The following is a 12,156-nucleotide window of genomic DNA, read 5'->3' as shown; positions in this document are numbered from 1 at the left end:
CCCGGAGCCCGCCTGCGCTGCCAGGTCCCGCCGGTAAGGGACCTACTCCAATCTACGCCGGAGGGACCTGCATAGAACGAGCGGGACATCGGCCCATCACGGGTCGGAGAATCGCTGGGAGAGGCGCTGCAAGCGGCCGCCGACCCGTGATTCCCACCCCCGTCCAATCTCCGGCACTGGAGATTCGGCAGCCGACGGGGGCTGGATTCACGCCCCCCCCCCCCCCCCCCCCCAGCAATTCTCTGACCCAGCAGGGGGTCGGAGAATCCCGGCCCCTATTTTTGTTGTTGCAGGTTGGGCAGTTGCACGAGAAGTTGGGGTTCTGGGTTGATTGACGATCTCCTGATCTCCTGTCATCTATTCGATTCTTTCTGATGATTTTAGTTCTTTCTTCTCTTTCTCTCTTTTCTGAGAGACTCCGGAGATGATTAACTTTGCCTTTGCTTTCTCCCAAGCCCAAGTTACTTGAGGTGAACATTTGCCTTGGCGTATGTGGTAGATGGTTGTGTCTCAGTTTTCTGGTTGATTAGGAGTAGGACCACCTTGAGTGCTCATTTTACGGTGCCGCTGCCTTTTTTCCTGGGTGGTCCTGTTACTGGGATGGGTCCTCTGGTACAGTGGAGTGGGGGAAGTCAGCCCTCTCTCCCAGAACGTCCTTTTCGGGGAGCATTTAAATGTCTCCCTTCTCCCCGGAGTGGGGCTCGCCCTTTTCACTGGGATTGAGATTATCCTTACCTAAATTTCTGGCCTCATGGTTATCCTGTCATCCCCTTTGAGGGGGAGTGTCATTTGCTTAGTGGTCGGATGGCTTATTCCCTTTTGCTTGCTATGCACCACAGTGCTTTGGACCTGGAACCATTGGGTTGACTCTGGTAGCTCTGGGATGGATTCTCCGCAGCTCCATGCCAAAATCGCGTTCGGAGCGGGGGGCGGAGAATGGCCATTTACGAGGAAATCAGGACCGGTCCCCGCAGAATCGCTCGGGAATCGTTCACGCACGATCTAGGAGACGCGGCTAGGGGTCCATTGACAGAGGGCCCCCCCTGCGATTCTCGGTACAAAACTGACCGAGTTCCCGAAGGCGTGATTCTAACCATGTATCGGCCTTCGGGAATTTCGGGTGGCGGTTGCGGACTGAGTCCGCAGCCACCCTGGTGGGGGATGGGGATATCGATCACTGGGGGCGGGGGGCCTCATGGACGGCCAGGGGAGCAATCGGGAAGCACGGATCCGTGGGTGTGCGCGATCACGGGGGGGCCTGCATTTTGGATGACCGTCCGCATTCCAGTCCGCCATCGCGCACGGTGCGGCCGCCGCCGCGTGTATGCGCAGACTACCGACCGGAGGTGTGGGGCCCCGTATCCTTAGCCAGAGCTGCAAGGAGCACTCCAGGGCCCGGCCAGCCCCCTGCAGGAAGGAGAATCGCTCAGAACTTTCTTGAGGAAAGTCAAGAGTGAAACACCAGCATAAAAAACATAGCCCCATGTTTGGAGAATCCACCCCCTGGTCTTTACTTTTTTCTCTTATTTTTTTTAATGGATGACACTGGGTCTGAGAATAACTTAGACCTGTCATGCTGGTCCTGTCTTCACAATTTTGTAGTCATATGACTATTGTCTATTCTGTCCTAGGCTTGGATGGGGTTGCATTGTGGGGTACAAGTGTAATGTCATTCCCATTGGTACTGGGGTACTCGTGAATTTTCTTTTGTTTCCAATTGTAGTGATGGGTATGATGTATCGTTGTGTTGTTGATTTTATCCTGAATTGATGACTTTTGTGTTTTTTTCTTTTGCTTTGTTGCGATGGAAGAGGCAATTTGTAGAAATAGATAGTGTATACACAATGCTTGTTAATATCAGAAAGGACACAAAATGGCTGTTAACAATTTTAGCAATACTACAGACACAAAATGGCTGAACTAGCCACTTTTCTTTAAAAATAAGTTACAAATTGTGTAAACTATGTCAAGAGAACCTAGGGAGTATTTCAACAGCCGCTGATAACAGCTTCCCAGAACAAGAAATGCTATATGTCATATACATGTGCTTTAGTAAGGCGTTTGATAAAGTTTCCCATGGCAGGTTGATGCAAAAAGTGAAGTTGTATGGGGTTCAGGGTGTATTAGCTAGATGGATAAAAAACTGTCTGGGCAACAGGAGACAGAGAGTAGTGGTGGAAGGGAGTGTCTCAAAATGGAGAAGGGTGACTAGTGGTGTTCCACAGGGGTCCGTGCTCGGACCCTGTTGTTTGTGATATACATAAATGACCTGGAGGAAGGTATAGGTGGTCTGATTAGCAAGTTTGCAGATGATACTAAGATTGGTGGAGTTGCAGATAGCGAGGAGGACTGTCAGAGAATGCAGCAAAATATAGATAGATTGGAGAGTTGGGCAGAGAAATGGCAGATGGAGTTCAATCCAGGCAAATGCGAGGTGATGCATTTTGGAAGATCAAATTCAAGAGCAGACTATATGGTCAATGGAAGAGTCCTGGGGAAAATTGATATACAGAGAGATCTGGGAGTCAACAAGGCATTCAGCATGCTTGCCTTCATCGGACGGGGTATTGAGTACAAGAGTCGGCAGGTCATGTTACAGTTGTATAGGACTTTGGTTAGGCCACATTTGGAATACTGCGTGCAGTTCTGGTCGCCACATTACCAGAAGGATGTGGATGCTTTAGAGAGGGTGCAGAGGAGGTTCACCAGGATGTTGCCTGGTATGGAGGGTGCTAGCTATGAAGAAAAGTTGAGTAGATTAGGATTGTTTTCATTGGAAAGACGGAGGTTGAGGGGGGACCTAATTGAGGTCTACAAAATTATGAGAGGTATGGACAGGGTGGATAGCAACAAGCTTTTTCCAAGATTGGGGGTGTCAATTACAAGGGGTCATGATTTCAAGGTGAGAGGGGGAAAGTTTAAGGGAGATGTGCGTGGAAAGTTTTTTACGAAGAGGGTGGTGGGTGCCTGGAACGCTTTGCCAGCGGAGGTGGTAGAGGGGGGCATGAAAGCATAATTAAAGGTGCATCTAGACAGATATATGAACGGGCGGGGAACAGAGGGAAGTAGACCTTGGAAAATAGGAGACAGGTTTAGATCAAGGATCTGGATCGGCGCAGGCTGGGAGGGCCGAAGGGCTTGTTCCTGTGCTGTAATTTTCTTTGTTCTTTGTTCTCTATATGTCCTTCATAAGATCAAGGGCCCCAGTTGCAGACAGGGCATGATTATGTTAGTTTTGAATGACTTCTGTATGAGGTTAGAGGCGTGTAAGACAACACCCACTTTAACCATATATATGATAACTGGGATGCTAGGAAAATTGATTGACTGCATGTAATGAAGTGTGATGCGAATATAGTTGATTGATTATATGTAAATGAGAATACAACTAATTCCGCCCCTTGAATCTGTATATTAACCCATGTGAGTCTTAGCTCAAGTGAGAAAAGGTGCTGTCAATAGGCTGCGGAGTCTCAGGCCTTACCTCCCAGAATTCTGATATAATAAACTGCTTTTTTCTCCTTATACTCAGGCCTTCGTGTGAATATTTTCACCTCTGACACACATATACGTTGATGATCCCTGGCTTTACTTCACCACCACCTCTTTTGACTCCTCCACTGTTGCTAAATTACCATTCCAACCTTCATTTCCTAGCTACATGCTTCATCTCTCTCCCTGGCAACAGTGAGATTAAACAAAACTGTTTGCAAATTTGGTGTCATATTTGACCCCGAGATAACCACATATTCACACTATCATGATGATGATCTATTTTCATCACTAACATTGCCTGACTTTCCGCAATCTTGGCTCATTTGCTGCTGAAACCTGCATTTGCACTTTTGTTATTTCTAGACTTGACTATTCCAATGCACTCCTGGCTGGTCGCACAAATTCCACCCTCTGTGAAATTGATGTCATCCGAATGTCTGCTGCTCATGTCCTATCCTGCACCAAGGTCTGTTCACCTATCAACCCTGTACTCGTTGACATACATTGGCTGCCAGACAAACAATGCCTTCCTTTTAAAATTCCCATCCTTGTTTTTAAATCCCTTCATAGTCTTGCACACCACCTCAACTCCCATCACACTTTATCTCAATCTCCTCCAATCCAAAATCTTTTGGGTTATCTGTGCTCTTTATGTTAAAGGTGCTGTATAAATGGAAGCTGTTGCTGACTGATGGCAAATCACTGCATTGGATTTGTTCTGCTTTTTATGGATAGGACATGTGGTGGCTTGAGACAATACTCTGGAGACTTCCACTAACAATAAAGAGGGTTTATTAACAGTAGGCAAAGGCAACTATATACAAGCACAGAGCAATGCTGGTTAGACCTTGACTCTCCAGCTCCGGGGTCCACACTGCCCGGTTCCCTGCTTCAATGCGAGTTCTCTTTATTAGTTGGGGCTGACGTGCTCCCACGCGATTGGTCCTGAGATGGTTACATGGACTGAAACCCCCCACCCCCTTAAAGGGGTCTCACTACCACAAGACATATCTGGGTAATTTTCCAATTTATTTATAGATGTCAGTGCTGTAATTGTTGGTTAGAGCAACTGTTCATTCTGGAGCATAAATCTTCAGTACTGTAGGGATCCAGAACCTTATCTGCATCCTTTGCACTCAGCATTTCTTGATATCACATGGAATAAAACCAATTAGTTGAAGACTTGCTTTTGTAATGGTGGGGTTCTCATGAAGAGGCCGAGCTGCATCAGGTTCTTGCCACTTATGGTTGAAGCTAGTTATATGTTTCTGCCTTGACTCCGTGACTTAAGTGCTTGGTTCTGTCATAATTGAGAATGGGGATTTTTAAGGAGCGGCCGCCCATAATTACTTCATAAATAGTACACTGCCATTTACATCTGAAGCCGACAGGACTACAGATTTTAGATGTGATCTGTTGCTTGTGGGATTCCTGTCTTTAGCATGCTGTTTCCCCTGTTCAATCTTGTACCGTGGCAAGGTTTTCGGCTCAGTTTGAGATATGCCTGATGATGATACCGACATGCTCTTCCACACTCTTCAAGTGATAACTAGGAAGTCCAATGTATGAGATTATACCTTCAACATGAAGTAAATCATGGCCATTAAATTTCCTGCTGCTGCATTCCAGAAGTAAGCTGGAAACCTTGCTTACATGTACAAATGCGGTTTCAGTTGCATCGGGTCACCTGCGTAGGTCTCATGAGGTCTCATAAACATCACCTTTAACAAAGCAATAGAGCCTCAGTGGTGGATTTGAATTTCAACTTACATTATACGCTTGAATCCTAGAACAAAGCTTAAAATCGCAACCTTCCACCTCAGAGGCAAGAGTGCTACCAATTGGGTCAAGCTGGATGAGGTAAAAGAAACTGTCAAAAGCCACTAAATTGGAATCTAATTGAGTCATAGGCTCAAAAAGGGAATGGCAATGATTGTGGAAAATGAAGTCAGACTTGCAGTGAAACAAATACATGAAATAACTTTGTGATGCATATTCAGAAGCACAAATGGCTGCCTGACTGTTATGGAATAACAGTGGGTGCATTAGCAAAGATAAATCAACAATAGTTCCCACATGAGCTACACAAGACACCTTGTGGATTAGGCTGTGAACCGAATCACTTCCTTGTTGCTACAAACTGAAACAAACTTAATGAGATGTGCTTGTAATTGAATTTAGTACTTCTTAGCCCAATTAACTTAGGCCTATTTTTTCTACTCCTACCTTATCAGCTTTACACAATACAGATCCATCTGCTACAGTGCTTTAAATGCTTGTGAAATCGCCTCGATTTGGATATAAAATGCTAACATAATTTCAATTTCTCTGCTCAATTAATTTTATTTGAACCTAGCTTCGTGACTCTGAATATCCAAATACTTGATTTTGACACCTATTTCAACACTTTTTAGACGCTTCACAACTAGGACAGATTTACAGTTGTAACATTTGATGTGTTTACCCAGAGATAATAAATTCCCTCCACAAAGTTTGAGTGATTAAGATGGTGAGATAGTATCTGCAAGATTGGAGATGAATTTCTTACCATCTAAATAAGAACTGGCAGCTGCCAGCTAGTCTTGCATTTGCAGCTATGGATACAAGGAGCATTTGTTAAGTGGGAGAGCGGGGCTATCAGGAAAATTGAAGTACTGCTGTTGTACAGTTGCCTACTTCAGTCAGAAGCATCGCCAATCCTAAAGTGCCATATAAGGCTGTGAGAAACACTTCCAAATTATGCAATTTTTGTTTGTTGTAAGGCATGAGTACAAATGTAGTTTATTTTTTAATGATGCTATAAAGGCCATATATACAAGTTGTCCACAAAGACAAGAATACCTTCTTCTAAATAACAACATTTGTTTTTGCATAATACTAATAGTGGATTTTCTGATGTCAATGCTCAATGCTACAGGGTGGGAGTATTATGCAATTGGTTATGTGTCTGCCTTCACTCAGCACAGTCATTATCAATGCAACGTCCAGATCAAAGTTGTATCAGGCATGTGATTCCCTGATCTAGTTCTCATAGAAGGGATTCTTAAGAAATAATGTGCTGTATGCCAGTAATATCCCAAGATGCATTCACAAAAAGCACAGGTGGGATTCTCTAATAATTGGACTATGTCCCCACGCCGGCGTGAAAAGCGGCGCCAACCACTCCTGCGTCAACGGTCCCTGATAATTAGGAATGCCCCCCTTCATAGGGGGTTAGGTTGGCGCCGGGGTGGTCTCCGTAGCTCTAGCTGGCGCGGGACGGCCAACCCGAGTTCACGCATGCGCGGAACGGCCGGCATGATTCCGTGCATGTGCGGAACGGCCGGCGTATTTCCGCGCATGCATGGCGGTTCCCTTCTCTGCGCCAGCCCCCGGGCAATATGGCGGAGCCCTACAGGCGCCCGCCGCGGAGTAAAGTAGGCCCCCATGGAACCAGCCCGCCTGCTGATCGGCAGGCCCTGATCGCGGGCCAGACCTCCGTGCCCCAAACCCCCCCCACCTCCCGGGGTCAGATCCCCCCACCCTCCCCTCCAGGATGGCTCCCGCACATTCACCTTCCAGTTCCCGCCGTGTGGGACCTGAGTAACCCACGCCGGCGGGACTCGGCCAAACCCATCGGCCACTCGGCCCCGGAGAATCACTGGGGGAGCCGCTGTCAACGGCCTCCAACCAGCACGGCCAGAATTGCGCGGGTGCCCGAGAATCGGCGCAGGAAAATGGGGAAGCCGGCGTCAGGGTGCAATTGTCACGCGCCGCCCCCCCCCCCCCCCCCGGGGATTTTCCGACCCGGCACCGGGTCGGAGAATCCCGGCCACAGTTTTTCAGTGGGGTTTAAATTACCGAGTCAACCCTCATATCCCAAGTAATCACAGAGTGATGTGGCATTCTGGCCCAATTGCAGTTGTTTAAAGGGCTGTTGAGGCTATTTAAAGGAAAATGTACATTTGCCTGCCCAAAACTGTATTCAGCATTGATGCCTAACATCTGGATTAATGGCTGAGGAACACCATTTCAGAAATTGAATTATGGAGCAACACCTCTCCTGTTCAGCGATCCATGATCCCAATATCTACAGAAACAAGATGAAGAGTGTCAGCAGGAGTTGGCACATTAATGCCATGTCTAATACAGGAAATGGAAACAATAGCAGAAAATTCCACCTGAAACTATGAGCCAACGTAAGACAAGTCGTTACAACAATTAGATGGATAAAGTAGACATGACACAGTGTTTCTCACAACCTGTCAACAATAGCTGCTGCACCATGTAAAACTTTCAGAAATCTAAAACTCTCATTATTTACAAAGTAAGATGATATTATAGAAATGAAATACTTTTCAATTATAAATTACAACTGGAACTCTCCTCATACCTACTGTTATGTTTAAAGGGAATATAGATTGGGTGTTCGCACTGTTTGAAAGTGTGACGATAGTTGCCCAGATAGTGGGTCCAAGCTAGCATAATACGCTGCTGATCAACAGACACAAAGGAGTGGAAACTGCTGCTGTTCATGCACAGACCAGGGTCTTTGCAGGATTCTGCGAGGACAATGTGTGTGCTATCAATGGTACCTTGATTGAAACAATACAATGCTTGCTAAAGGTAGATATTAATAGAATGGAAATATTTTTCTCCACCCAATGCCTCACTATGGTTTGAAGATCTAATCGAATTTTTATATCTCAAAAAAGTTAAATATACTGTGAAAGGCTCAAGTGACAAATTTTACTGTAGATGGCAGCTGTTGATCACCGTTACCTGTTAAAGGAAAAAAAGAGTGGGGAAGGGGTGGGAGGAATTTGTTGTTTATTATTGAAAAGGTAGGGATGCAAAGTAATTTCTATTATTATTATTCTTAAACATAGAACATAAAACATACAGTGCAGAAGTAGGCCATTTGGCCCATCGAGTCTGAAGCCCACACTTCCACCCTATCCCTGTAACCCAATAACCCCTCCTCACCTTTTTGGTCACTAAGTGCAATTTATCATGGCCTAACGTGACCTAACAGCACGTCTTTGGACTGTGGGAGGAAACCGGAGCACCCGGAGGAAACCCACGCAGACGCGGGGAGAACGTGCAGACTCCACACAGACAGTGACCCAGCAGGGAATCGAACCTGGGTCCCTGGCGCTATGAAGCCACAGTGCTATCCACTTGTGCTACCGTACTGCCCATAAATTAGTATGAATAATTCTTAGTATTGTTTGTATTTATGTTTAATATCAAAAGACTGAATAACAAAGAAAAAAAGTTAATGAGCTCATCTTGATATTGCTTCCCCTATATCCCAAAATAATAAGCAAAGTGCTCATCTGTCTCAAGAACCAGGAAATACCCACTTTGTTGAAAGGTCTTTGATCCCTTTTGAGCTGTGAATGTAAGGAGATAAAATATAGGGACAGATATACAGGTCGACAGTCAGATCTTTAAAACAGAAATCTGCATAGTGAGGTTCAGATAAAAGCCACATGATGGTTAGAGTACTGCAAAACAGTTGGTAGTTACTTTGATTAAGTCAAGCAAAATGAACCATTGCATGTGCAGTTTGCATCACTCACTTCATCTGTCAATACACCAGCAGAGGAATCTCAATCCCAGGAGGTATGGCCGGCACGGTGGTACAGTGGTTAGCACTGCTGCCTCACAGCCCAGGGACCGGGCTTTGATTCCAACCTTGGGTGACTGTGTGGAGTTTGCATGTTCTCACAGTGTATGCATGTCTCCTCTGGGCACTCAGGAGTTGTTGCCCCTAAGTGTCTGAAATATTAGGCGTGGTTACGGGATGGGTAGTGGGCCTGGGGAAAGTGCTCTTTCAGAGGGTCAGTGCAGACTCGATCGGTCGAATGGCCTCCTTCTGCACTGTAGGGATTCTATGATTTAGAGAATGATCTTGAGGGAAAAACCACTGAGTGAAATTTGGGAGTGCAGGTGTAGTGAGCTAGGGAAGACTAGGGACCCACTGGTCTACGAGAGAACTATAAACACAATATCCTTCCTTAGCTATTGGAGCCCGGAGATTTGGACCTATGGGACCTGTTCATAAAAAAATAATGGGCGGGATTCTCCGTTGGCTGATGCCGAAATTGGGGCTTGCGATCAGGTGGAGAATAGCTCCCAACACCGAAATTGTGGCAGGTGCTGGTTTGACGGCGAGTCGCGATGCTCCACCTGCCCAAAAACAGAGTAAATGCGACGCTTGCCGTGCGCAGCTGAAACATCGTTCACATTAGTGGGTCCAGCAGCGATTCTCCACCTCCGGTGTGCTGTGTTCACAACGGCGCGGTCCACGTGTGCTCTCACAAATCGTGAACCTGGCGGGTGGCTGCTGAGAGGGCGTATGGACAGCATCCAGCACCGCCATACTTTACTGACAGTCATGCCGCTGGCCATGGGGCTCCTGCCTGGGCCGGGAGGAGTAGTGCGGGGTGGCCAGGAGGTGGACTGTGGGGTCGGGGTGGACGGGTACGCAACACCAGCCGGCAAGGCAGCCATGCGGCTCCGCATGCTGTCAGCCCGCTTTAAACCGGGTGCCCTGGGTCATGTATGGGACACCCCCGTGTACCCTCCTTGGTGTCCATGGCCCCAGCCAACCAATCAGCTGTATGGCTGCTCCAGCACAACCGGTCCCATCTTTTGGGCCCCGATCAGAGTGTGTGGGGGGTGTGGATAGTTTAAGCACAGCTGCAGCTTGTCAGCCCTGTGAGTGTCCATCATAGACCCGGCGATTCCCGCAATGTTTTTTGTGGGTTGCGATGGTGTTCCACCCGCCACCAGTGCTAGCCCCTCACTGGTAGCAGAAACGGTGCAGGTGTGGCGGTGATTTTTCTGTCGTGAAAGTCCATGGATTCTCCGTTGGCATCAGCACTTAGTCGCAGAAACAGAGAATCCGGCCCATTGCGTTGTGAGCAAATTCACATTATGACATAATTTTAGGCTGTCCAAATACATGGCAAGATCTGGAAAAACATGAAGGAGTCCACTAGTTGCACTTGAAGCATTTCTGTCAGAATCAATGCTGGCGTACAGGGCGCATGGTAGCACAGTGTTTAGCACTGTTGCGTCACAGCTCCAGGGACCCGAATTCGATTCCTGGCTTGGGTCACTGTCTGTGCGGAGTCTGCACGTTCTCCCCGTGTCTGCGTGGGTTTCCTCCGGGTGCTCCGGTTTCCTCCCACAAGTCCCGAAAGACGTGCTGCTAGGTGAATTGGACATTCTGAATTTTCCTACTGTGTACCCGAACAGATGCTGTAGTGTGGCGACTAGAGGATTTTCACAGTAACTTCATTACAGTGTTAATGTAAGCCTACTTGTGACACTAATAAAGATTATTATTATATTTACAGTCCCATGAAGGAGGGAGGCAACATGATTTCCCGAGAGGAAACCCAAAAGTCAGAATTTCCAGATAACCTGAAGTATTTCAGTGTTGGATGTGCTTTGAATTTTCTGTCCAGATTACCTGCCTGGCAGCAGCCTGATTGACAGGTTGTGCACCTGGCAGGTGGAAGAGCCTGCAGGACTGGGTGGGAGCAAAGGTTGTGGTGGGGAGAGGTAATGTGGGTGGGTGTAGAACATGGTTCGGGTGGGGGGGGGAGAAAGGGGGTGGGTAAATTATCAATCATAATGGTGTGGAATGCAGTTTTGTTGTGAGGTTGTGGGAATCAGGAGATCAGTGGGAGCTGGAGAATGTGGTGGAAGATTGTTGGTCAGGGGCCTTGGAGGTGGAGTCGGTGTGGCTTTGGACAAATCGCAGTGGGGTTTATGTGGGGTCTGGAGGAATAACCAGTTCTTGCTGGGCCATAAATGGTGTTATGAGGCCTTATGAATCGGCCTTTCTCGCCTCCTGTTATCTACTGGATTTCTTGAGGCCAGGAAAACCTGGCTGACACAAGTTTTCATTGAATCTTGTTAAAATTGAGTTTTGCAGCCTTCTTAAATGCTGCCAATGTCAAACCTGCCTCCTGAAATCAGATTGGTTGCCTGTTCTTGTTCGGCCTCTGGATGGCTTCAAGGCTTATTAGTTTTGGGTTTGAATTTTTTTAAATTTTAACTCTTCACCCCCAAACACACTTGTTTTGGATTTTAAATTACCCTTATATCTCCACACCTTTGTTATTCAGCTGTTGCTGAAAATGATTTTTGAATAATGTGCTCTGTTGCTCAAAAATAATCAAAGTTTCTGTCCCTTTGTTCATTTTTGCAAGCCATAAAATATTTCAAATAAATGTATTTTGGAGAACACCTGTAAAGTATTACACCTGTAATGCATTGTAGGCTATTTTTTTATTTTTAAGAAGTAAAAGAACAAGGTACTCAGGTCTATTATTCGGTGGAATGAAGTATGTCCAAATCCTGGTGTGCCTCAGAGTTTTTAACAGAAATGAACAGCACCTATGCCCCCTACCAACAGTGAGGTTTCCATAGTGAAAAATATAAAGAATTATTTCAGCTTCAAAAATATATCATCAATGATAATAATTCCTTTTGTGGTACTTTTTTTTATTGTGCGTGTTTCCCCCTCCAAAGAAATTAAGGAATTTGGTTTTTCTTTGAACATTCAAGGCTTTTGTCAGTTAAAGGTGTCACAGAACATGATAGCAGTATTGAAATAAGATCATCACCTTTTGTAAAACATTTCCTAGCAACCAGTAAGTG

General features: G+C 46.3%; 1 protein-coding gene across 1 annotated transcript in view; it reads right to left on the bottom strand.

Annotated features, from left to right (window-relative positions):
- Window positions 1–12,156, bottom strand: part of fam172a (family with sequence similarity 172 member A) — an 820,821-nt gene that overhangs the window by 59,917 nt on the left and 748,748 nt on the right.

This window comes from Scyliorhinus canicula, chromosome 8, assembly GCF_902713615.1.
Source record: "Scyliorhinus canicula chromosome 8, sScyCan1.1, whole genome shotgun sequence".
Lineage (NCBI taxonomy): Eukaryota > Metazoa > Chordata > Chondrichthyes > Carcharhiniformes > Scyliorhinidae > Scyliorhinus > Scyliorhinus canicula.
The sequence above is the reverse complement of the archived record's forward strand: the minus strand, read 5'-3'. Positions and strand labels throughout refer to the sequence as shown.